The sequence below is a fragment of the Botryllus schlosseri genome, chromosome 1 (assembly GCF_051294905.1).
Source record: "Botryllus schlosseri isolate E-star chromosome 1, Bs_hap1, whole genome shotgun sequence".
Lineage (NCBI taxonomy): Eukaryota > Metazoa > Chordata > Ascidiacea > Stolidobranchia > Styelidae > Botryllus > Botryllus schlosseri.
The window spans coordinates 3,187,904-3,211,105 of record NC_137236.1 but is presented as its reverse complement, the minus strand read 5'-3'; the positions used below and the strand labels follow the sequence as shown (position 1 = coordinate 3,211,105).

Here is a 23,202-nt window from a genome sequence, read left to right as displayed (position 1 = left end):
AATATGTTGCTGTCACTTTGACATCTTGCATTCAGATCTCCATCAATTCCTCCATTGGCAAGTGTAAGGGATGTGCTCTCGTCCAATTCCATACCAAATTGTATCGACTCGCTGAATGGTAAGAAAAACGTGGGTAGATACGTCCATGCTTACTTTTAAACCACAATTCTGGCGCCATAACCAGACTTGTACAAACTACTGGATGTCCAAAATCTGTACTCACATCGCAAAACTTGCTACTTCAATCAGATATAGAACTAACGACACTTGAAAATCTGATGCCGTACCAACTAAAAAACAACTAACTAACAACTGATAATAATACAAATTACTGAATTAGCTCGTTTCTTTTCGCGCTGGCTTGGCGGTTACTTGCGTGTTGTTGGTTGGTAGTTATTTAGTTACAAACGTCATGCTTATCCGTAGAGATTCTGGCCTTATCAAAGAAGTACTGATCCGGCTCCGATCCGGTCCAACCAAAATTTAAAAAAATCCGGCCGGATATCCAACCCGGCTCCGGTCCATGCTCCGCACTAATGTGTATGCGTCCATGCTAAGTGGTACTTTCAATCCACTGATACGGCGCTGCAACAAGACCTTTACTAACTATTGGATTTGCAAAATCTGTACGGTACTCATTTTCCAAAATTCGCAACCACAACTAGACTATATTTTATAGAACTAACTATCGTTGATAACTTGAAACCAACTAACTAAAACAGAGCTGACTAATAATGGATAATACGAATTACTGAATCAGAAACAACCTAACAAATAATGGAGATTCGGCATTACAAAAGGCCAGGATATTGAGCTAGCGATGAAAGGGGTTCCGTGAATCAAAACCCACCACCGGGTTTAACCACTGTTAGTAGTGATGACTCTTAGCTAGCAATGCAAGAACAACGCACAATAGAACACCGATATCACGATTCACAGAACGGTGACACGTGTTTTATAGTTTCGCTACTAACTTATTCCGTAATGCAACAAGAACTACTCGCATTAAAAAAAAATTGTTTACTAGAACTAGAACTACGGGATAACCAGTAGTTAATGACCATCGACTGACTAGATTCGTAGTATGTATAAATCTGGCTGTAACTGTGTGTTTGGGTATTGTTTCAGGGCAAGATCATGAACGGGAGTGAGATTCAAAGCTATCAATGTGCTTCAACAGAAGAAACTAAAGAATCAAAAGGAGGACAAGAGTAATTTGTGTCTCGACCTCCTATGACCAGGTACGTGAGTGCCAATATTCAATATTCAGCACAAACTTGTCGGTATTGTGGTGCTGACGTGCTCTGTTTATGTATTGTACAGGCTTCGGGATTGTGTGTAGGTATGTGTGTGAGTGTTAAATTCACAATTTACAAGGTTGAGTAAGTAGATGTAGTCAGTGAAGCTGTAGTCTGATATTGCGGTTATTCCAAAACAGAACGTATTATTTTCAAATCTTGTGACGTTGAAGTTCTTAATCATTTAGTGACAACCATACAGGCTCCGAGTCCCAAGTCAATCTTACTTTTATAGTTTCAACTAGAGTCAAGTCGAGTCATTTTTAATTCACCATCGAGTCATTCCGAGTCCAAGTCAGCGAGCAGAGGGTCAAGTCCAAGTCATGATATTATGAATCGAGTCTGAGTCGAAGTCATTGCGTTGACTGCTCAGTTTCGATTTAGTCTTGTTAAAACTACTTTTCATAACGATATCTGGCGATATTGAATGGTTAACATTTAAAACATATAAACTGATTTTCGCGTTTTGAACAGCTTCAGATTGCATTTTCAAGTACCGGTAGCAGTAGCAATTGATGAAATACCAACACTGTGGTTACTTCACTATTCTTCGAAATTGCAATGGTATGTTGGTCTTGGCCGTTTCAGACTCGAGTCATATCGCTTGGTCAGAGTCATGCGCAATGACTCGCGTTCAAACTGAGTCATTATACAGATTGACTATAGTAAAGTCTAGTCAATTTCGACAACTAGAGGGTGCACGAGCCCAAAATTATTATGGGATTTTTTTTTATTTGGCACCACATATCAAGTGTCCGTTTTAAAATTTAAAATTATACATTTTTCACTCCACCCTAGTAGCCATTCCTAGTTCTAGCTACGGATTTTGAAAAGATCGTAGTTCCGGTTTTAACTACAGTTGCTAATTTTCAAAAATTGAGTGATTATACTTCTATTTGTAGTTACTTGTTTTGAAAACTTGAGTAGTTCCGGTTCTAATTGCTAGTTTTGAAAAATAAGTAGTTCTAGTTCTAGTGACGGATTTTAAAAATAGCGTAGTTCCAACTCAAGTTGCTAATTGTTAAAAATTGAGTAATTAAATTTCTGTTTCTAGTAGCGAATTTTGAAAAATGAGTAATTCTAGTTACTAGTTTTGAAAATAAGTAGTTATAGCTGCTTGTTTTAAAAATTAAGTGGTTCCCGGTCCAATGGTTGGTTGAGTATGGTGTACTAGTCTGCCCCCTGCCATTGTTTGTTGAACTAGAGCCTGACTATTACCGGATATCTCATGAACTACCCATCAAACCGATCACTAAACCTTTGCTGATCGTTCCGATGTAGCCGCCGATGCTCAAAATATATTTCATCTTGCTTCAAGCACACACATCCATTGCTAAGCTTGGACGTGAAATAAACTAGAAAACCAAATCCGGTCCTCTGCAAGCAGTGGTGGTCAGTAATGAAGTAATTTTAATTTTTTTTTAAAGTACTTAAATCTCAAATAAGTTTTGCATACTAGTACTAATTACCGTACTCGAGTTGTTATGATTTAGGACTACTTACACTTCTACCTGAACAGTTTTCATTTTTCTGGCAAAACTGGCATTTGTCTTTCAAGTTACTTATAAATTGCACTTGAGTAGAAACGTATGATGTTACTTCTACCTGAGTAACACCGAGGAAAACCTGACCATTTCGGCCTGTGACTATAGGAAATAGATGAATATAGTCGGGTGCTATCCTTTTATAGATGGTTAGATTTACTGAATCTAATTTATACAACTACTTCTTATTTTATTACAGTGGATTTCCATCAGAATATCATCGTACATAAGATCTCATTTGAGAGGCTGTTCCTCCGATACATCTAAATTTCTTTCGTGAAAGACGTTTGCATGACAATCTCAACCGTTCAGTCGGAATCTGACAAACATAAATGTTCAACTGACACACGAGGAGGTGAAAAGTGAGTGAATTATAAATTACATTATTTTGGCAAATCCATGATTTCAGATCCGAATAGTGGCGTGTTGTCGGCAGTGTTTGAACCAAGTCACCACCTTCGAGTCACGAGTCATTTCAAGTCATTAACATTTGACTAGAGTCAAGTCAAGTCATCCTATTTTCAAAGGTGGCTCGAGTTAAGTCGAGTCAAGTCAAGTCACGAGTCAAGTCATAGTTCAATTCAAGTTGATTTTTTGAAGTACGAAGCAAAATTGCGTCATCTCATTTTGATACCGGTAGCTGTTTGGAAGTTGCCATTAGTTTGGAACCGTGGGACGACTATACCTAGTTTAAAATACATGTAAAAAAAGGCTTCGTATCGCCCACGCATTGGTAGAACTGATAAAGTACTCAAATAACCGTATAGCCTCAATCTATAATTATCATTCAAAATAGTGATTACTCACTCTTACATGTCACACCAGCGTATCGAGAACAATTCGAATATATGCAAGATCAGCCATTTTTATCGACACTGTTACTTGATGACTTGAAATAGACTCGAAACCTTTTCTCCAAGTCACGAGTCAAACCACATTTCTGACACACCAAGTCAAGTCATACGAAAAAAGTGACTCGAGTCATCCCAACACTGGTTGTTGGCAGCACCAGTAAAAACCATGATATACTCATTCTTTTCACTCCTAACATGTGTATGACTACAGGTAAACACAGTTTCTAGCTCTAGCACTAGCCTTGCACTATCTTGTGGTTGAAGTAGGAGTAATTATGTTGTTGTTTGTGGTGTTCATGGTGTTTGTTGACTACCATGGTCATTAAAACCAGGCCAATTTTCTTCATTTCTATCCTTTAGCTGCCGACTTGTAGCACGGCCCGCGTCTGGGCTTTTGTAAGACACCGCTTACACAGATGATATGACAAGGGGGAGCCTAGATAAATCTCCGACACTTGGTAGGAAGTCTGAAGTCGACCCCTTAATTTCTCATCAATTATGGGCGATTTGAGACTTGTTACAACTACTTGAAGTAATATTCAAAAGTAGAAGTTCTGATGAGTACATGAGTATAAGTTGTTTTACCAAATAGATTGTCTGAATGAGACGCAAGCTTTTGGTAATAATTTCCCAGTACTAGCTTTTAAAATGGCAAGAATCATCTTTTTGAGTAACTGATAATGAGCAACAGAAACGCGGATAGACAAGATTTTCGTAACAATATCCTTTATGACAATACCGTGGCTACATTCAGGCTTGTAATAAATCGAGTCATGACTTGACTCGTCTTGACTCGAGTCGCAGAGTCAAGTATTGATCCTGATACACGAGACTTCAATCAAGTTGTATATAATGTTTGAGTCATATGACTTCATTGAGACTTGCGCAATGACTGTAGTAGGCCTACAAGTTGACACCACACATAAAGTGTCTCAAGTTGACTCGAGTCATTTTCCATTTCCATTTTCCAAGAAAATTGCTCGACTCAAGTCAAGTTGACAAAAAATCCCAATTATGTGAATCAAAATCGTCATCCAAAAATTAAAATGAACTCAATGTGTATTCACGGCAAGTGCGTGGAAGTCGAAAGCAAATATAAAAAGTCGAATTTAATGAGAAACTTGATGCTTCCTTTTTGATATTAGATGCATTGTACGTATGGTGATCAGATGCATGTTGATTGTTTTCTAGCACGTTTTCGTATATTTTAATATGTTGCTGTCACTTTGACATCTGGTGTTCAGGTCTCCATCAATTCCACCATTGGCATGTGCAAGGGATGTGCTCTCGTCCAATTCAAGACTTCACTTTTGAAGAAGTGACAAATTGTATCGACTCGCTGAATGGTTAGAAAAACGTGTGTAGATACGCCCGTGCTTACTTTTAAACCACTATTCCGGCGCCGTAACCAGACTTGTAAAACTACTGGATTTGCACTCACTTCACAAAACTTGCAACTTTAATCAGATCTAGAACTGACAACGTTTGAAAATCTGATACATTACTAACTAAAACACAACGAACTAATAAACTGATGATAATACAAACTACTGAATCACGAATTAACTAAGAAGTACTGGAGATAGAATCGGCTTCGAGCTTGAAATAGGAGTTCTGACGCTCAAAAGCCATCCTCAGGCTGTCAGTAGTCATGATTCTGAGCTAGCATTGGCTGCAAGATGGGGGTGTTCAAAAAAACTTTTTTTTTCCAAATTTAATCGACTTGGTTGTCAAATCGTCAGGTCATTTAATTTCAGTGTGTAAAGTAGTCCTACTCTATTTGAAAATTATCTCACCATCGTTTAAACGTGTCTATTTCAATGAAGTGGAATAATTTCCAGCTAATCCGTGCCACATCTTTTTTTCGTTTACTGGCGATGTCTTCATCCACACTCCACCATAGGGCCTTGTCAAGATCAAAACAAGTGGAAAAGACATCCTACCTCTTCAGGCATACCTGGAACAGGATTTTTGGTCATGTCGGAGTGTCGACATTGGTCACCGTAAATATTATTATTTATAAAATTACTAAAATTTCAATTTGAATGACCTCGGCATCTACTGGTTGGACTTTAGTCAAATTTGGTGTGCCACGCTTTTTTAAGGTACCTGACGATTTGAAAAATCAAATTTCAAAAAAAGTCGTTTTTTTCAACTCCCCCCATTGTACAAGTCTATCTGTAAACATATTTGTGACTTTGTGGCTACCATTGCAGGGCAACAACCTGGACGGGAATGAGATTCGAGTTAATCAAGCCGTGAGCAGACGTGAAAGGATGCCAAATTATCAGAAGAAGTGAAAGAATAAGATGGAATGCAAGAGGAATTTGCATCTTGGCAGGGACGGTCTCTTATGCACAGGTATGTGCATTGTGCAGTCCAATATTCAGCAAAAAAAATTGTCAGTATTCTGGGGCTGGCCTACTCCAGACCACTGGTCGACAGCTTCTTAATAGGTGACCCCCATTGAAACAAAAATATAACCAGCATTGACATGCAACCTCTTTTTGTTTCACGATACAGAAAAAATATTCCAAGCATTGCTGAAGCTACAGTTACAAAAAAATGTTAATGGACAAAAGTATTCTAAAATGATTGTTTTTTATGGGGCAGTGCGCTCTAAAAATGATGTGGTATCAAATTAATCATAAAGTTATGAAATTTTTTTAGGTTGTAGCCATTTTCTTCAGAAAACTACCATGAGGAACGAAAAATGAATAATTTTTCAATAACGTCATGTTCCACTCTAGTTGCCTACATGCTGCGCAAAGCTATTCATCTGTGTCTCGCACAACTCTATTATAGTATCATGTAGTTGCTGAGCCATGGGTATATGATGCAAAATATGCCTTGACCTATGTCCCTCTCTTCTGCCAGAAGTGTTGGGATAAAGTCGCTAGTTTCAAGTCACAAGTCAGCTCGATTCATTGCACATTTTGACTCGAGTCAAGTCAATCGATTTCTGAAATTGACTCGAGTCAAGTCAAGTCACTCTATTTATGGAGGTGACTCGAGTCGCGTCGCGTCAAGTCACAAGCCAAGTCACAATTCAAGTGAAGTTGTCTTTTCGAAGTAGTCAGCAGTCTTTACTATTTCCGCCAAAATAGAGAATAGAACACAAAACCTTAGATCTCGCAAACAAATTGATATGATACATTAGCTAACTACATATCCATGGGATACAAATGAAGCCTACGCTAATGCTTGTCTAGTAATATAAACTTGCAAACTATCTTCGAATTCGATTTAGAATATCAGAAATTAGTTGAAGGTGATCAACTAGCACCAATGACCAATCTATAGAACAAAGATAGATACCTTGTCATTATATTATTTTACTACTGTGACAACTGACAATGTGCGCTGTAACACGCTTGCATGCATATCACAGCTTGCAGCTTGCCGCAATGGATAGCTTTGCCTCAATATTCAATGGTTGGCATCTCAGTAGCAGTCTGCCAACTTACAAATATGGTAAAGTGAAGGTAATTTGAAGATAGCTTCAGACACGAATCCACTGGCTGAACATTGTCCGTTGAATTCCAGTACCGCACGCCTACTTACTGTAACTAATCCGAACATAGAACAAGAACATTAAACTATTAGGCGATTTTCACTATTAAATTGAAACAGTGATATATATGTCGAGTCATGGCGACGCCAGGAAAAGTTCAGGTGACCCTGCTTGGGATCCTGACCCCAGAGCCAGGGGTTGCCGACCACTTCTCTATAATGTCACCCTAACATCAAAATGAACGCCATATTTGTTTGTGGCAAGTGTGTGGAAGTCGAAAGCCAATATCAAAAACTTGAATTTGATCAGAAACTTGCTGCTTCCTTATCAAGTGTGCTGTACATATGGTCATCAGATTTCAGATGCATGTACAATATTTCCCTGCACATATTCATCACAATACGTCGCTGTCACATTTTTCACATCTTGTATTCAGATCGCTTTCGATTCCACCATCGGTATGTCCAAGGGACATGGTCTCGCCCAATTCAAGATCTCGCCTCGGACAAGGTGGCAAATTGTATCGAGTCTCTGAATGGTAAGGAAAAACGTTGGAAGGCTCGTTCATGTGTGTTATACTTTTAAACCACTTTTCCAATGCTGTAACCAGACTTTAACAAACTACTGGATTTCCAGAATCTGTACTGACTTCGCAAAACTTGCAACTTCAATCAGATCTAGAACAGCGGTTCTCAAAGTTTTTGTGACACGCCCCATTTTGATAGGGAAAGATTTCGCGCTTCCCTTGTCGTCATACTACAAATGCAATCAGAATGCTGGCAGTCCCAACGAAAAGAGTTTTATGACATGTATGGTTTTGACTAGGGTTATATTTGTGACCTAAACAACGAAAGATTTTGACCTAAAAAATCGAAATCCTAATTTTACCAAATTTGACCGCAATAACTGACAAATATTTACACGAGAAAACTTTACTTCAACGAAATCTGGCCCTATGAAGAATTGCAGTAGTTACATCACGCACTATGGTAGAAATAATTAAAATGTTCAGTAGTAGACCACAACGCTTCTTGATATAAGAACCATGCAATGTCTTGCTTCAGTTGGGATATTGCGGTACGTTGAGCATAATACCATGTCCACCCATTTGTTTCTAAGGAATGTTTATGATTCACAATGAGCATACAATGCTCCGTCTACAATGCTAGGCTTATAAAGTAGGCTACAAATGGTAAAATGTCCAATGATAAGTTCACCGACACTGCAAAATCTGCAACATAAACACAAATGCAGGTTGCAAAGAAGTTATAACTTTGTAAACAATTTTGATATTTTTTGACTTAACGCTACAATTTTGACGATTTGACATGTTATGACTGTTGATGTGAGAATTCTCTCATATGCAATTCGCACCTGTACAGTGTACACGGAGCAATAATTGTGAATTGGAAGTAAACCGCACAGAGCATGAAAATTTTTCATTTGACCGCAGCTTTGCGCCCCCAATTCTGATGCTTTCACGTGCCCAGTTTGAGAACCACTGACTTTTGAAAATCCGATGCCGTACTAACTCAAACACAGCGAACTGACAACTGATAATACCGTAATACAGACTACCGAATTCCAAATGAGCGAAGTAATATAGGAGATAGAATCGGCATTTCAAAAAGACGGGCTTTCGACCTTGAACTGCAAGGCCTTGTGACCCCCAAAACTCATTCCAAGTACCATTTTTATGTGTTTAATTTAGGCCTACCTACATATTCCAGGTCAAAGTGGGTTGTTTGATTGAATGGTCGCTTCTAGTCGTATCGGCTCCTTCCACCGTGTCATTTTATAGCAATCTTGTGATGTGGGTAAATTAATACTGAATAAGCCTAAGTACCGTAAGATAAAAACGTACATTTGAGCCTTGCTCGGCCCAGACATGGTTGGGCTAGGCCTGGTCATGGAAACACGACCGACATGCACAATGCAAGCGTCTTGGCTTTTTGGTCGTTCGTCAGCTCTGCGTGGAAACACAGTAATTGTGTTCACTGTTAAGTTTTGAGTTCAATCCGATTCAACCCACTTTTTTTCAGCTCTGCTTGAGTTATATAGAATATCGTACTTTTCCTCAGTCCAACAGTTCCTGGCCGTATTTTCCAAGTAACATGTCGGACATACGACATACCAATCATGTGGTGACTTCACTATTCACACTACTTACAATGAAATGTCTGTCTTGGTTGTCCCGGTCTTGAGTCATGTGACTTGGTTAGAGCCATGCGCAATGGCTCGAGTTTTTTAAAATAAGTACGGGAGTTATAGTTGCTAGTCTTGAAAATGAGTAATTCTAGTTACTAGTTATGAAAATTAAGTAGTTCCAGTTCCAGTGGCTAGTTTTTTTAAAAAAAAGTAGGGCCTAGTTTTAGTTACTAGTTTTGAAAAGAAGTACTGGAGTTATAGTTGCTAGTCTTGCAAATGAGTAGTTCTAGTTACAGTTATGAAAGTTAAGTAGTTCCAGTAATGCGAAAAATTTTGCCGTTTTTTTTTGTCCTAAAATCGGTGTTATGCATGGGAAAAACAAGCCTTGAAAAAAATCTCCCTCAAAATATAACTTGAAATCACACCTTTCTTCATGTTTGCTTTAATCGCGCATCACATTCAGCCGTCATCCCTGTAATTTGTATTATCAGTGTTACGCGCTGATAATTAGCCAGAAGCGTGTTGCCAATTAGCGACTGCGCTGCACAACAGCAAGCGATCTCCTGCTGAGTTGGTTTGCTTTTTTTTTTAATTCTTTCATAATGCTAAAATCCCAAATAAGTTTTGCATACTAGTACTAATTACTCGAGTGGTTATGATTTTGTACTACTAACACTTTTACATGAACAGTTTTTAGGCAAAACTGGCAGTTATCTTTAAAGTTGCTTGCAAATCGCTACACCTGATTGTACTTGAATATAAATGAATGACGACAATGACGCTACTTCTACTTGAGTAACGCTGAGGAAAACTTGATCATTTCTCATTTCATAGACATATATAGTGTCGGGTGCTGTGCTTTCTCTATGTGGTTCGATCTATACTGAATCTACTTTATACCACCAGTTCTGATTTTATTACAGTGGATTGCAATCAGAAGATCATCATACTTCACATCTCATTTGAGAGGTTGTTCCTCTGGTGCATCTGAATTTCTTTCGTAAAATAATTTTGCATGATAACTCCAACCGATCAGTCGGATTCTGACAAACATCAATGTCCGACTGACACATGCGGAGGTTAAATGTGAGTAAATTATAAATTGCATTTCTTTGACAAATCAATAATTTCAGATCCGAATAGTGGCGTGCTGTCGGCTGTGTTGGGATCAAGTCACTACCTTCGAGTCACAAGTCATCTCAAGTCATTGCACATTTGGACTCGAGTCAAGTCAAGTCATTCTATTTTTAAAGGTGACTCGAGTCAAGTCAAGTCACTCGATTTTTGGAGGTGACTCGAGTCAAGTCAAGTCAAGTCACCAGTGAAGTCATAATTCAAGTCAAGTTGATTTATTGAAGTACATAATTGCATCATTGCATTTTTATAGCTGTTAGAAAGTTGCCATTTATTTGGAACCGAGAGACGAATATATAGTTTAATATGCGTGTTAAAAGGCTTCGTATTGTCCAGGCGTAGAACTGTTAAACTAATTAAATAACCGTGTAGCCTCAGTCTATAATTACCAGCCAAAATGGAGAACAAATTGATATGATGCAATGAACTAGCCACGAACACATCCGTGAGATACAATTTAAGTCCGCGCCGATGGCTGACGAGCAGTATAAACTTATTAAATTCATTAAAATTCGATTTAAATCATATCAGAGGTTTTGTGATGGCGGGTACCGACCACAATTAGCATTATATAGAAAAGAGATATATACTTTGCCATTAGATTACTTTAATACTAATTTACGAGCTACAATCACTTTTTTGCAGTCGATTTATTTGTGATCGAACAATAGAGGCTCGGTAAAATGCTAAATCATTGAGTGATTGCCCACTCTTAAGTGTCACACCAGCGTATCGAGAATAATTTGAATATATGCAAGATCAGTGATTTTTTCGACACCGTTACTTGATGACTTGAAATTGTCTCGTAACCTTTTCTCCGAGTCACGAGTCAAACCACATTTCTGACACGCCGAGTCAAGTCAAGTCATACGAAAAAATTGACTCGAGTCATCCCAACACCGGTTGTTGGCAGCACTGGTAAAAACCATGATATACTCATTCTTTTCACTCCTAACATGTGTATGACTACAGGTAAACACAGTTTCTAGCTCTAGCTCTAGCCTTGCCCTATCTTGTGGTTGAAGTAGAAGTAATTCTGTTGTTGTTTGTGGTGTTCATGGTGTTTGTTGACTACCATGGTCATTAAAACCAGGCCAATTTTCTTCATTTCTATCCTTTAGCTGCCGACTTGTAGCACGGCCCGCGTCTGGGCTTTTATAAGACACTGCTTACACAGATGATATGACAAGGGGGGAGCCTAGATAAATCTCCGACACTTGGCAGGAAGTCTGAAGCCGAACCCTTAATTTCTCATCAATTATGGGTGATTTGAGACTTGTTACAACTACTTGAAGTAATATTCAAAAGTAGAAGTTCTGATGAGTACTTGAGTATAAGTTGTTTTACCAAATAGATTGACTGAATGAGTCGCAGGCTTTTGGTAATAATTTCCCAGTACTAGCTTTTAAAATGGCAAGAATCATCTTTTTGAGTAACTGATAATGAGCAACAGAAACGCGGATAGACAAGATTTTCGTAACAATATCATTTATGACAATACCGTGGCTACATTCAGGCTTGTAATAAATCGAGTCATGACTTGACTCGAGTCGCAGAGTCAAGTATTGATCCTGATACACGAGACTTCAATCAAGTTGCATATAATGTTTGAGTCATATGACTTCATTGAGACTTGCGCAATGACTGTAGTAGGCCTACAAGTTGACACCACACATAAAGTTTCCCAAGTTGACTCGAGTCATTTTCCATTTCCATTTTTCAAGAAAATTGCTCGACTCAAGTCAAGTTGACAAAATATTCCAATTATGTGAATCATTTCTTTTCTCCACTTCAAATTGGTATTAATAAGGCATTACATAGCTATGTGAAAGCAGTCAGTTCTCCTCTTAATCGGAGCACATTTATATAAGAGCAGCAAAGAGCTATTCATCTTTAATGCACCTACTATTTTCAGATGTCTCTCTTTAACTGTCAAGAAAAACTTCAACTTGGAATGAATCTTGAAAAATTGAGGAACTGCATCTCATGGTTCTCAATGAGTGTAAGCTCGTCCTACAAATGAAGAATCGGTGTCTTCCTTAATGAAAAAGTCACATATTCCGTTAGTCTGTTCTCTCAGTGGATACTTCTAAGTAACATTCTATATATGAAATTACTGTATGTCATTAAATTGTGTGTTGTATGTATGCTGTTCATGGTGTGTTGAATCTTCGAATACACTGTGCTAATGTACGCTAACAAGGTCAGCAGGAAGTCAGATCGCACATCCTCCAATATACAACTATGTCTTACCTTATGCATGTTAACCTACATCATGTGTATGGGAATTGAAATGACCTTGTCTAATTTTCATGTCTTCCCTCTTCTCATAGAGACCTTGCCTATGGAAGATCATCATATGACATATTATTTTAAGGACTATTCCTCCGATGCTCATCAGTTGGATCATAAAGAAATTCGTACGGCAATCTCAACAGATCAAATGTAATCTGACGAACATCAATGTCTATTAGACTGAAAGGCACCATATGGGTATGTTCAGATTTTGTTTTATCCCTAAATCAATGATCTCGGATATGAGAGTTTTTCATTCTGTGACATCACTGCCGATATGATTACTTCTGTATGTAACAAAAATTCTCAACACATTGGTTAACTGTTGAGTTGGAATTTGAGTCTATTTTGAATCGACGTATCTTTTCTTTGTCATTACAGACAAGGGTCTTTTTATCGATCAGATTCAGGCAATTTGCACAACTTTCAAGCGGCGACATTTTCAATTTTAATACGAGGTGAGTTTAATACCGCGACATACTTTTCAAGACACAATTGGCATTGACAGCGGAATCGTAGGCGCATTATAATTATGATCTTGTAACCTAGTGGTTCTCAAACTTTTCAATAAATTCACAAAACGGTCCATTTGCCATTTTTTAAATGACCCACGGCCATTATCTTAAAATTTGAAAATCACTCAATTCGAGTCAATAGACCGAGTGACTTGAATTGAGTCATTTATATTCCAAATCTGTGATGATGACTCGTGTCTGACTCATGTCGAGTCATTACAAACAGGGCTCTAGTTTTACACTATCTGACGATTGAAGTAGAAGTATTTCTGTTCATTTTTAAGCAATTACAGGACTCGTTACTACTATTTGAAGTAATATATATATGTGGTAGTTCTGAACAGTAACTGTGTCAATAGTATTACTAAGTAGATCGAGACCATTCGCCTCAGTTTCTGGTCCTAATTCAACGAAAAGTACATGTGTAGTAGTTTAAAAAAGTCAATTTGTTGGACGTGTTACATGCTTTTAGCAAGTAATCAAAGTTGGATAATTTCGGAATTGCATGTGCATCTCCGTGAGTAACGTAGCATGACAAAAGACACGACAAATAGGCTTATGTGCAATTTTCAAAAATACATTTGGTGTTTGTGATGCAGGAGTATTTCGCCCACGTGTCATGCCAATGTAGCTCATCAAAATCATGCAAGCTTATCTCCAAACTATCTTCCGCTTGACAAAACATCAAGTTTGAGAAGTAAGTACGTACGCTAGTTTTACATGAAAAGTGAGGTACAAGTGAAAGCAGTCTAAAATCTTCACGAAGTCAGTCAGTAGTGCAAGTATCTAAACCTAGCTATACTTAGTATTACCAAAATCAGGCTTGTAATGAATCGAGTCATGACTCGATTTCAGTCGCGATTTTTTGATGACTCGACTTGACTCAAGTCATTTTCTCAAAATACGGAAATGACTCGAGTTCAAGTCATATGACTTGAGACTCGAGCTGCAAAGACCGACATTTCATTGGAATTTCGAAAAATAATAAAGTAACCAAACCACACTGATGGTACTTCATCTGTTGTTAGCGGTGCTTGAAAATGCGACCAGAAACTGTTAAAAGTGAGAAAAAATAGTATATTATAAATGCGAACCGTTCGATATCCCCAAACAGTCATAAAAGTGGATTAAACTAGACTTTAACTGGAAACTGTTACCATGACTCGGACTCGACCGTCTGCTCGCTGACTTGGACTTGACTCGGTGGTGAATTGAAAATGAATCAACTTGACTCGAGTCGAAACTATAAAAGTGAGAATGCCTTATGACTCGGAACCATGTGACTTGGTTACAACCCTGACCAAAAGTTGAAATACTTTGTCACTGACCATGACCACGTCTGATGTAAGTAAACCAACTCCTAGTATACAATGGGGAATTTGGGGTCCTAATAACCGCCTTGTTCATTATTTGAGAGCTTGTATTTTTTTAGGAAAATTTTCGGTAAAAACACTTCATGGGGATTTGGTATCCCGATGACTACAAACGAAGATCCATCTCTTCTTCCCACTCCTAATGATGGCCCCTGATGATTAATAAATGCTCGTCACTTTTGCTCGTGAACGGTTGTGAGCGTCAAAAATGAAACAAAATAAATATGTCAGTCTGCAATGAGAACAGATGTTATAAAGGACAATATAGCTTATTGTTCTTTTTTCAACATTGGCCTTTCATGACCCTTCAACTACGGTAATATGTGTTGGCCTGCACCATCAAGGAATATATAGACCCCAGGTCAAGATCTTCTACTGTAGTGTCTGTATATTACCCTCACCATCAGTTGTATAGTCATCAGTACATGTACATTGTACAACTCGTGGATGTATTGGTGTGTTTGAATGCGTTGTTGTCACGTTTTTGTCATCTTGTATCCAGATCTCCATCAAATCCGCCAGCGGAAATGTCCAACAGATGTGCTTGCATCCAATTCAAAACCTCTTGAGATGGGACAATTTGTATCAACGCGCTGAATGGTGTAGAAAACGTATGTAGTTGCGTCCATGATTAATTTTGATCCACTATTGCGGTGCTGCATCTGGATTAAGTACAAACTATTGGATTTACAAAATTTGTATTGACGTTGCAAAACTCACATCTTCAACTAATCCATAAACAGCAACCTTAACAATCCTAATTGAAACAGCTAATAACTATAAATAAATCAAACTACTGAATTGCAAATGAGCTGATAAATATTGGAGATAGAGCCGGCATTTCTAAAGGCAGGTGTTTCGAGCTTGAAATGAGAGGCGGTTGTACCCACAAAACCCACCCCTGGTTATACGCCACTGTCAGAAGCTATGACTCTGACCTAGCGAGGGCTGCAATAACATATAACAACAAAACACCAAAGGATAACACCTGCTTTCTGGTTGTTTTACGACTGAATTATTTTTAAGATGCACAACTTGAACTCACTCTATAAAATCCACAACTAGAACCAGAATTACTCACTTTTCAAAATCCTCATTTAGAACTACTAAATACCTAACTAGACTGGGAATTTGTACAAGTCTGGCTTTAACCATGCGGTTGACTGCCATTTCAGGGCTTACCGAACGGAATGATCAGTGAACAGAAGAAGCAAAAGAATGAAATGAATGACAAAAGGAATTTGAACCTCGGCAAGGAAGGTATGGCAAGGCAAGATACTTGGTAGCCAATATTCAGTTCAATCTTGTCAGCGTTGTGGTGCTGGCACTCCAGACCAGTCATCAAAAATAGAAATCATACCAACATGTATTCAAGGCAATCGTGTGGAACTTAAAAATGGATATCTGAAAGTTCAATGTAATCAGAAAGTTGCTAGTGTCATTTTGATTCTATTGAAGTGACCGTAAGGCATTCAGTCCAGTTAAAATCACTTTATTCTTTGATTTATTTTCAAATTATTGCAACCTTGTTGTGGGCTGAACTTGTTCATACTCTCAGCTGTCTCCAAATAGGACAGTAAAAAAATAACAATTTTTAACAAATCTTCTTAGGTTTTGGCAGGGTTGCAATGACTCGAGTCACAATTTTTCAATCAACTTAACTTGACTCAAGTTACTTTCTTAAAAACGCAAAATGACTTACTTCGACTCGAGACAATTTCTGTATTGACGCGACTTGTACTAGAGTCGTTGCGCATGAGTCGACCCAAGATATCACCCAAGACTTGAACTTGATTTAACTCTTACTGCATAATAAACACGATCGCTTGGACTCGGACTCGAGTTTCAACGCAATGACTCAGACTCGGCGCATTGCTCCCTGACGTGTAGTTGGTCTTGATTCGGCGGTGAATTGGAAATGATTTGACTTGACTTGAGTCGAGGTTATAGCCTAACAGTTTATTGGACTTGTGACTCGGAACCTTGTAACTTGGTCACAGCTTTAAGGTTTGCATGTACATAGCCTTGAACCAGTTGTACGGTAGGCTACTTTTAAACACAATGGTACAGCAATTGCAGTATTGTCAATTGTGATGCATGCCAAATCGAAAGTAGGTCATCAACTCTGTCATGACACAATGTGGAAAATTCCTTCCGAATTTCTAAATCCATTCAGTAACTAATGAGCTGGCGTACAACTTGTTCCGTTTCTGAATATGAGATTTAAAATCGTAGTATATTTGGCAGTCCTGCAATGCGGTCTTTGGGGCATGGTACGGTATAATATACTTTGGAATAACACATTTTATCAAAGAAACGTTCCGATACATTTGTATCATATGAATCATCATAACATCCAAGCGGTATAGTTCCCGTATGCCTAAACATTAGGGTTGTTCAAAAATAACTTTTTTCTAGGATCCCGGGCATCCTCTAATTAAATTGTTCATTTGTCTAAAAAAAAACGCTGGACTCCAAATTTTGCTGAATTCTTACCAGTAGAGGCCGACGCAGAGACAATTGAAATTTAATAAAGGTATGAATCAATGTTTTTTTCAAATTTCACTGTAAACCTCATGAAATTGTTGAGTTGTCTAAGAAAACGATGAAAAACAAATTTGACGCAAGTCCAAGACGTAGAAACAAAGTTATTTGACTTTTTCATTCGTAATTCAGGGTTTTCCCGCCGTCAATGGTATGTTTGCAAATTTAAAATTTCAACTGTAATAACTTCGCTTTTACCCGTTGGAATCGAGCAAAAATTGTAACACGTCGTTCATTTAGGCAACTTAACAATTTTATAGGGTTGAGAGTAAAATTTCAAACTTTATTTTCAAGTTTTCTTCATAAATTAAAAAATTTGAATTGACTCTGCATCAGCTTTCATTGGTTGCAATCAAGCCAAATTTGACGCGAAGCATTTTTTTACGCAACCTAACAATTTAATCAGTGAATCCCCGGAAAATAAGTTATTTTACAACCACCATACTGGACATCGTCCAGTGGTTCTCAACATTTTTGGCTAATTTTTGCCGCTATTATCTACCTACTTTGAAAGTTCATTTTCTCTGTTTCAACTTGAAGTTCTGGTGTGCTGTGGTTTTTGCATACTTGAACTAATTATTAAATTGGTTATGTTATGACTACTTCCATTTCTACGTCCGATCAAACTGCGGAAATTACTTTTGCATTTGGATTTGAATAGTAGAAAGTATTTTTTAATTAGTTACAACACTTATTTTAGTGAATTACAGCCCCCTGTGTCGCGGTAATTGAAAATGCTTTTCCAAGATTCTACCTTTGTATTGTGTGATAGTGTCATGAATCATTTTGCTATAATCGAGAATATACTTCGAAAATAGCCACCTCCGATTAGCAATTGTAGTAAATTGCAATCTTGAGTACAGCAACCACCAGTAGTTTTCTGTGTAGGAACACAAGCCTCGGACGGTCTTAACGCAATAGAATGGAAGAAACGTGAAAAGATCAACAATGCAAAACGGACCAAACAGACAGACACACTTCTAATGTTTTTTTTCTTTACAACTTCACTTTGTTTTGACAATCTTCCTAGGAGTGTGGACGGTAAAAAGTTGAAGGTATGTCAGAATCACAACTATGAGCATGCTTTGTATTTAACTTAGAGCAGTGGTTCCTAACCGGTCTGCACACGATAACACCAGGGGTTCTATGAGCCAGACTTGGACAACTAGATTATTTTCAGCTTTTAGATATTAAATTTGGAATTAGAAAGGTAGCTGTACAGTTTTTTTTACAAACTATGTTGAAATTAGAGTTATAGCTGCACAGTTATTTTTCCAATTTAGACTAGAATCCGAATTATAACTAGACAGTATTTTTCCAAATTACACTAGAACTAAAGTCACACAGTTACACAGTTGTTCCAAATTAGATTGTATTATAATTACTCCTTCCGCAAAAACTCGGACATGGAATGAAGTCCAGTTCATATCAGATCAGACCTCAGTCTCATCAGCATGAGACTGACAGATGTCTGCACACTATGCTTGATTCGTTTCGCGCGGTACAGTTCTCCTGTAGCATTTTCGGAAAGACCAGAAATTAGAATTAGAATTAGAGCAAAGAAACATTTCACGAATTATGTTAGAATTAGATTACCGACATTTTCCTCTAATTAGTGTAATCAGACAACCGAAATTATCTAGCTGTCCAAGTCATTTTGAGCCAGTCTCAGGGTTCACCGGAAGTCAAAACACACACCCGACTCGGACAGCACAAGTCGAAATGATTGACTGTACTATATTTTCTGTGATGATCATGTTTAAAGGATTTTTACCTTCAACACTGATGGTAATGCACAGTTGATATAGTGAACCAGTATTCTGAAGTGGTGTATTCAGATGTGTAAGGTTTTTTGTGACTCGACGGAAATATGGGGCTCTCCAAATGCTTTCAGATAAATGTAACGGTTCACCGGGTTAGTAAAGGTTGAGAACCACTGTTCATGCATAAAAACCTGGAAAAAGTAGCATCAGTAGAGAGTATTCGATCGGTCATGTAAACAATTTTGATCCATAGCTATGACACAAGTCTATCGGTAAACTGAGAATTACTGGACACTACTTTGGTGCTGCAATATGTGTGTGTTTTATGAAGTGTTATCGTCAAGTCAGTATACAAAAATGACTAGAGCAGTGGTTCTTAACCTTTTTCAAGCCTACAACTCGTGTGAGACCAGTCATGAGTCATAAAGACTTTCCAAAATTTGACGAAATTCGTAAATACCATTTTGCAATGTTTACCAGTATTGTACATCTGGTAAGCATTTCGTCGCATTTCTTTCAAAATAGACCAAACGGTCAAAAGTGAGTTGTTGGTTTTATCCCTTCTTCCAGAATCTTCAATGAGACCTGGTATAACAGGTGTGATATCAAACGGACAGTATCAAATTTCTCATTTAATTGAAATTCAGTTTCTTGGTTTTCAATTGCATGCTGTTGTCGTCATTACATTCTGTGTTGACCTTAATTTTGGGAAATTTACCAGTACACAGGCTGATAAGGTAGAGAATCGCTGTTCTATATTTTGTTTGTAGCATTTACTCTATGAAGAGTAGGCCTACTTCAATAAACTGATTTTTTAATGTTTTCATGAGCTTCTCCTGTCCCAATTCAAACATCGACGCGGCGTAGTTATCACGGATTCTCGAGAGATGCGAGATCTGAAGACTGTCAGCAAAGATGGAGTCGGAAGACCGCTCGGATACGCATTCATAAACTTCACCAAGCATGAGAACGCTTTAGAAGCTTCGAAGAGTTTTAATAACAGTTCTGGGATCTTTGCAACGATCAATATGCCCAAGCCGATAGTTGATTTACGTTGGAAAGCAGGTAAAGCTTCAAGTAAAGCGGACATTTTGTGACTTTGACATAAACTTTACTCGCTTTCAGTTTCATTTTCAGATCTCATTTTTTTTACAACACTTGATCCTAATCATTCGGCCAATGAGGATAAAACACTACCCACTTCCTAAAATAATATATACCAACAGACTTTTACAAACTGCTGGGTGTTCGAGATCGGTAACGTGAACTTCGACCATAAAAGATCTGCAACTAACAACCAGATCGCATGCCGCTATGCACTGTCGATTGTCGATAATTGGCAGCACTGATAATACAAATTACTGAATCGTAAACCAGATGAGTAATATTGGATGCAGAATTGTCACTTCTAAAATAAGGTTTCTACGTATAATGGGAAGGCTTTCAACCCCAAACAACCCGGCTTCGCCAGTCTCTGTAGTGATGTGGTCTCTGAGGTTTACATCACCATGTTTACATCAAGATTTATGCCAAATGATGACGCGTGTTTCTAGATGTAGGCAACTATTTAATGAACTACTGAATTAAAACTACACACTTTTCAACTAGTCAAAAAACCAGTTTTTACTTAACCTGTGACTAACTAGACTGGTAGCTTGTACAATTAGCGTGCCAGCCAATAATATCATACTCAGTGAGGCCTGAAAAAGTTTGTGAGACAATACACTCTTAATGGTAGTTAGAACTTGTAGGCCACCCGAATAGATTTTGAGATTATGTCACTGATGATTGAAACATGATGTTTTGTGAGATTTGATGGCCACTGACAATATCCCCGTTATGTTCACGAGTATGTTTATCATAACAGTATGGAAAATGTTGGAAGTGCAAATATGTACATTTCATGACCAGAAAGAATATAATGCCGACTTTACTTCATATTAAATACCTTCTGACGCATGAATCAGACTGCGGTTTAGGGTCAAACGCTCTATAGTATCGATTGCATAAGTTGAGCAAAATCGGTCACTCGTACCTTGTTCGAAAGATGTTATATGTGTTGCAGTGTACAGCAGGTACAAATTAGTGCTAGGTATTCGTAGTGGACTCTATAAGGAAGTAACCAAAACTTGTCCGTTTTTATAGAAAAATTTTCCAGTCTTCTCTCGATTATATACACGAGTGGTTGACCTGCTCTCGTCTCGTTTCGTGGTGTAATGGGTTAGACGTTGACATTCTGAGTCCAACGATGTATCCCATGTCGCATGCCGTTGGTGTCGTGTTTTTCAGTTTTGAAAAGTCCAGCAAAATTTTTGGATAAAACTGCCAGTGCCAATCGGTTAATCAATTCTATAGAAGCAACAAGCTGATAATATCTCTCACTACTCGACTCGAAGCATTTGAATTAGTACTTGATTCATTTTTTTAAAGTATATCAATTTTCTGTGATACTGCGGCTATTTTTCCCGGTCAAATCAACCGATTCGTATCTTCTAGGAAAGCGCTCGGAAAGAAAGACCAGCGAAAGAAAGTCCAGCGTGAAGCGACATTTCTCACAAAGCAGAAGAAAAAAGAGGAATTTGACTCGTCGAATGATGCCGATCCGAAATCGAGTACCAACTGACAACATTTCAAGAGAAAGTCATTGTAAGATTCGGCCACTCACGAGAAAAAAACATAACACTGAAAAAACGACTTCGGTTCTAAGGCAACTTCGGCGCGACGGCCAGCGATGAAAAACTGCGTTAACTGAATCATAGGAAACGGAAAATCCCATCGGGAAACTAGATTGTGGAGAAAAAGTATCGAGATAAAAGGACGATGAGAACATACAGGCTTCGAGGGAGAGGCCAAAAAATCAAACAAAGTCCCTCCTGGCAGAGGCAGAATGCTTGACCATCTTGTTTACAAACACACTTGCACTCGTAAATCGTACTTGAGGAATGTAGCCAAAGAATGGGTCGAAGTGTGACGCATTGGAAAATTACCGTTTTCTTCCAAGTAAAGTCAAGTCACTCGGTTTTTGGAGGTGACTCGAGTCAAGTCAGGTCAAGTCACAAGTCAAGTCACATTTCAAGTCAAATTGAATTTTCGAAGCATGATTAATGATTTAAAGTCATCACATTTTGCTCGGTGCGTGAAGGACAGATCAAGGCTATTTATCCTGAATGAAATAACGAATATAAAGTTGAATACATGTAAAAATATGTTGTGTCGCTCACACATGTGTGTGTCACGCACGCATAATAAAATAAGTGAGTAACTGTATAGCTCCATGCTACAGTCTGTTATTATCACCCCAAATTGAGGATCGTATTCGAAGCCTCGGGAAGTTGAAACAAATGGATGTCGTACAATACGCTACCCATCCATCTACACATCCGTGAGATTATAGACGCATAAACTATATTCGTTCGATTTAAATCACACAATAGGATTGGTAAAGGTGAGCACTGAGCCGTCTAAGAAACAGACACGCGTCGCCATTAGAATTATATTAATCTACAACTACTACAACGTAGGCTGTGATCATTTCTTTTGCGGTCAATTTATTTGTGATGTAACTAGGGAGGATCAGTGAAATGTACAATCAGTGAATGAATGGTTATTCTCACAAGTGACATCGGCGTACAATCCTAACATACACAACACACATATATTTAATCGAGCCAGTTTACTTGATGACCTGAAATTGATTCGTGAATTTAGCTCCGAGTCACGAGTCAATCCACATTTCTGAAGTGCCGAGTCAAGTCAAGTCATTTTGGCAAAGTGACTCGAGTCAAGTCAAGTCATACGAAAAAGTTCACACAAGTCATCCCAACACTGCAAAATAGTGGTCAGAAATTGTTGAGAATGACAGAAATCAGCACATTATGAATGTGAGGCATTCAATACCACTCGAGCAGAGTTGTAAAAAATTGGGTTGAACATGACTTGAACTCGAAACTGAACAGTGGACACAATTGCTTAGACTCGGGCGCGACCTTTTCCACCACGAATTAGACTTGACTCGATTATGAATTCAAAATGACTCGACTCCATTAATTACAGAAAAGTACGATTGACTTGTGACTTGGAACCATGTGACTTACTTTGTAGTGAATAATTGGAACGCCGTAATAGGTCATATTTATGGTAATATTTATGCTGTTAGACCGTGTCGAATTTTTAATTTTTCGAAATTGTTTGGCAAATATTTTCGAAATCCGCGTGTCAAG

The 23,202-nt window shown here is 38.1% G+C and overlaps 2 protein-coding genes and 2 long non-coding RNA genes across 7 annotated transcripts in view; 3 read left to right on the top strand and 1 right to left on the bottom strand.

The window, feature by feature from the left end:
* Positions 1 to 23,202, top strand: part of LOC145439227 (uncharacterized) — a 462,343-nt gene that overhangs the window by 142,318 nt on the left and 296,823 nt on the right. The gene's annotated exons all lie outside the window — the stretch shown is intronic.
* Positions 1 to 23,202, top strand: part of LOC145447787 (uncharacterized) — a 277,603-nt gene that overhangs the window by 154,531 nt on the left and 99,870 nt on the right. Inside the window, exons 5-7 of the long non-coding RNA XR_013917711.1 lie at positions 5,913 to 6,057; positions 7,647 to 7,748; positions 10,282 to 10,444. This is a non-coding gene — a long non-coding RNA (uncharacterized LOC145447787). The remainder of the gene's footprint in view (positions 1 to 5,912; positions 6,058 to 7,646; positions 7,749 to 10,281; positions 10,445 to 23,202) is intronic.
* Positions 1 to 23,202, bottom strand: part of LOC145437364 (uncharacterized) — a 264,350-nt gene that overhangs the window by 174,319 nt on the left and 66,829 nt on the right. The window lies entirely within an intron of this gene.
* On the top strand, positions 11,810 to 18,935 carry LOC145449299 (uncharacterized). Of its 3 annotated transcripts, XR_013918261.1 has the most exons (6): positions 11,810 to 12,494; positions 12,870 to 12,985; positions 13,169 to 13,245; positions 15,178 to 15,286; positions 15,851 to 15,935; positions 18,108 to 18,935. It is a non-coding gene; the product is annotated as an uncharacterized LOC145449299 (long non-coding RNA). The 3 variants fall into 3 exon arrangements; XR_013918238.1 differs by lacking the exon at positions 11,810 to 12,494 and having other exon boundaries at positions 12,518 to 12,985; XR_013918243.1 differs by lacking the exons at positions 11,810 to 12,494; positions 18,108 to 18,935 and having other exon boundaries at positions 12,518 to 12,985; positions 15,851 to 16,452.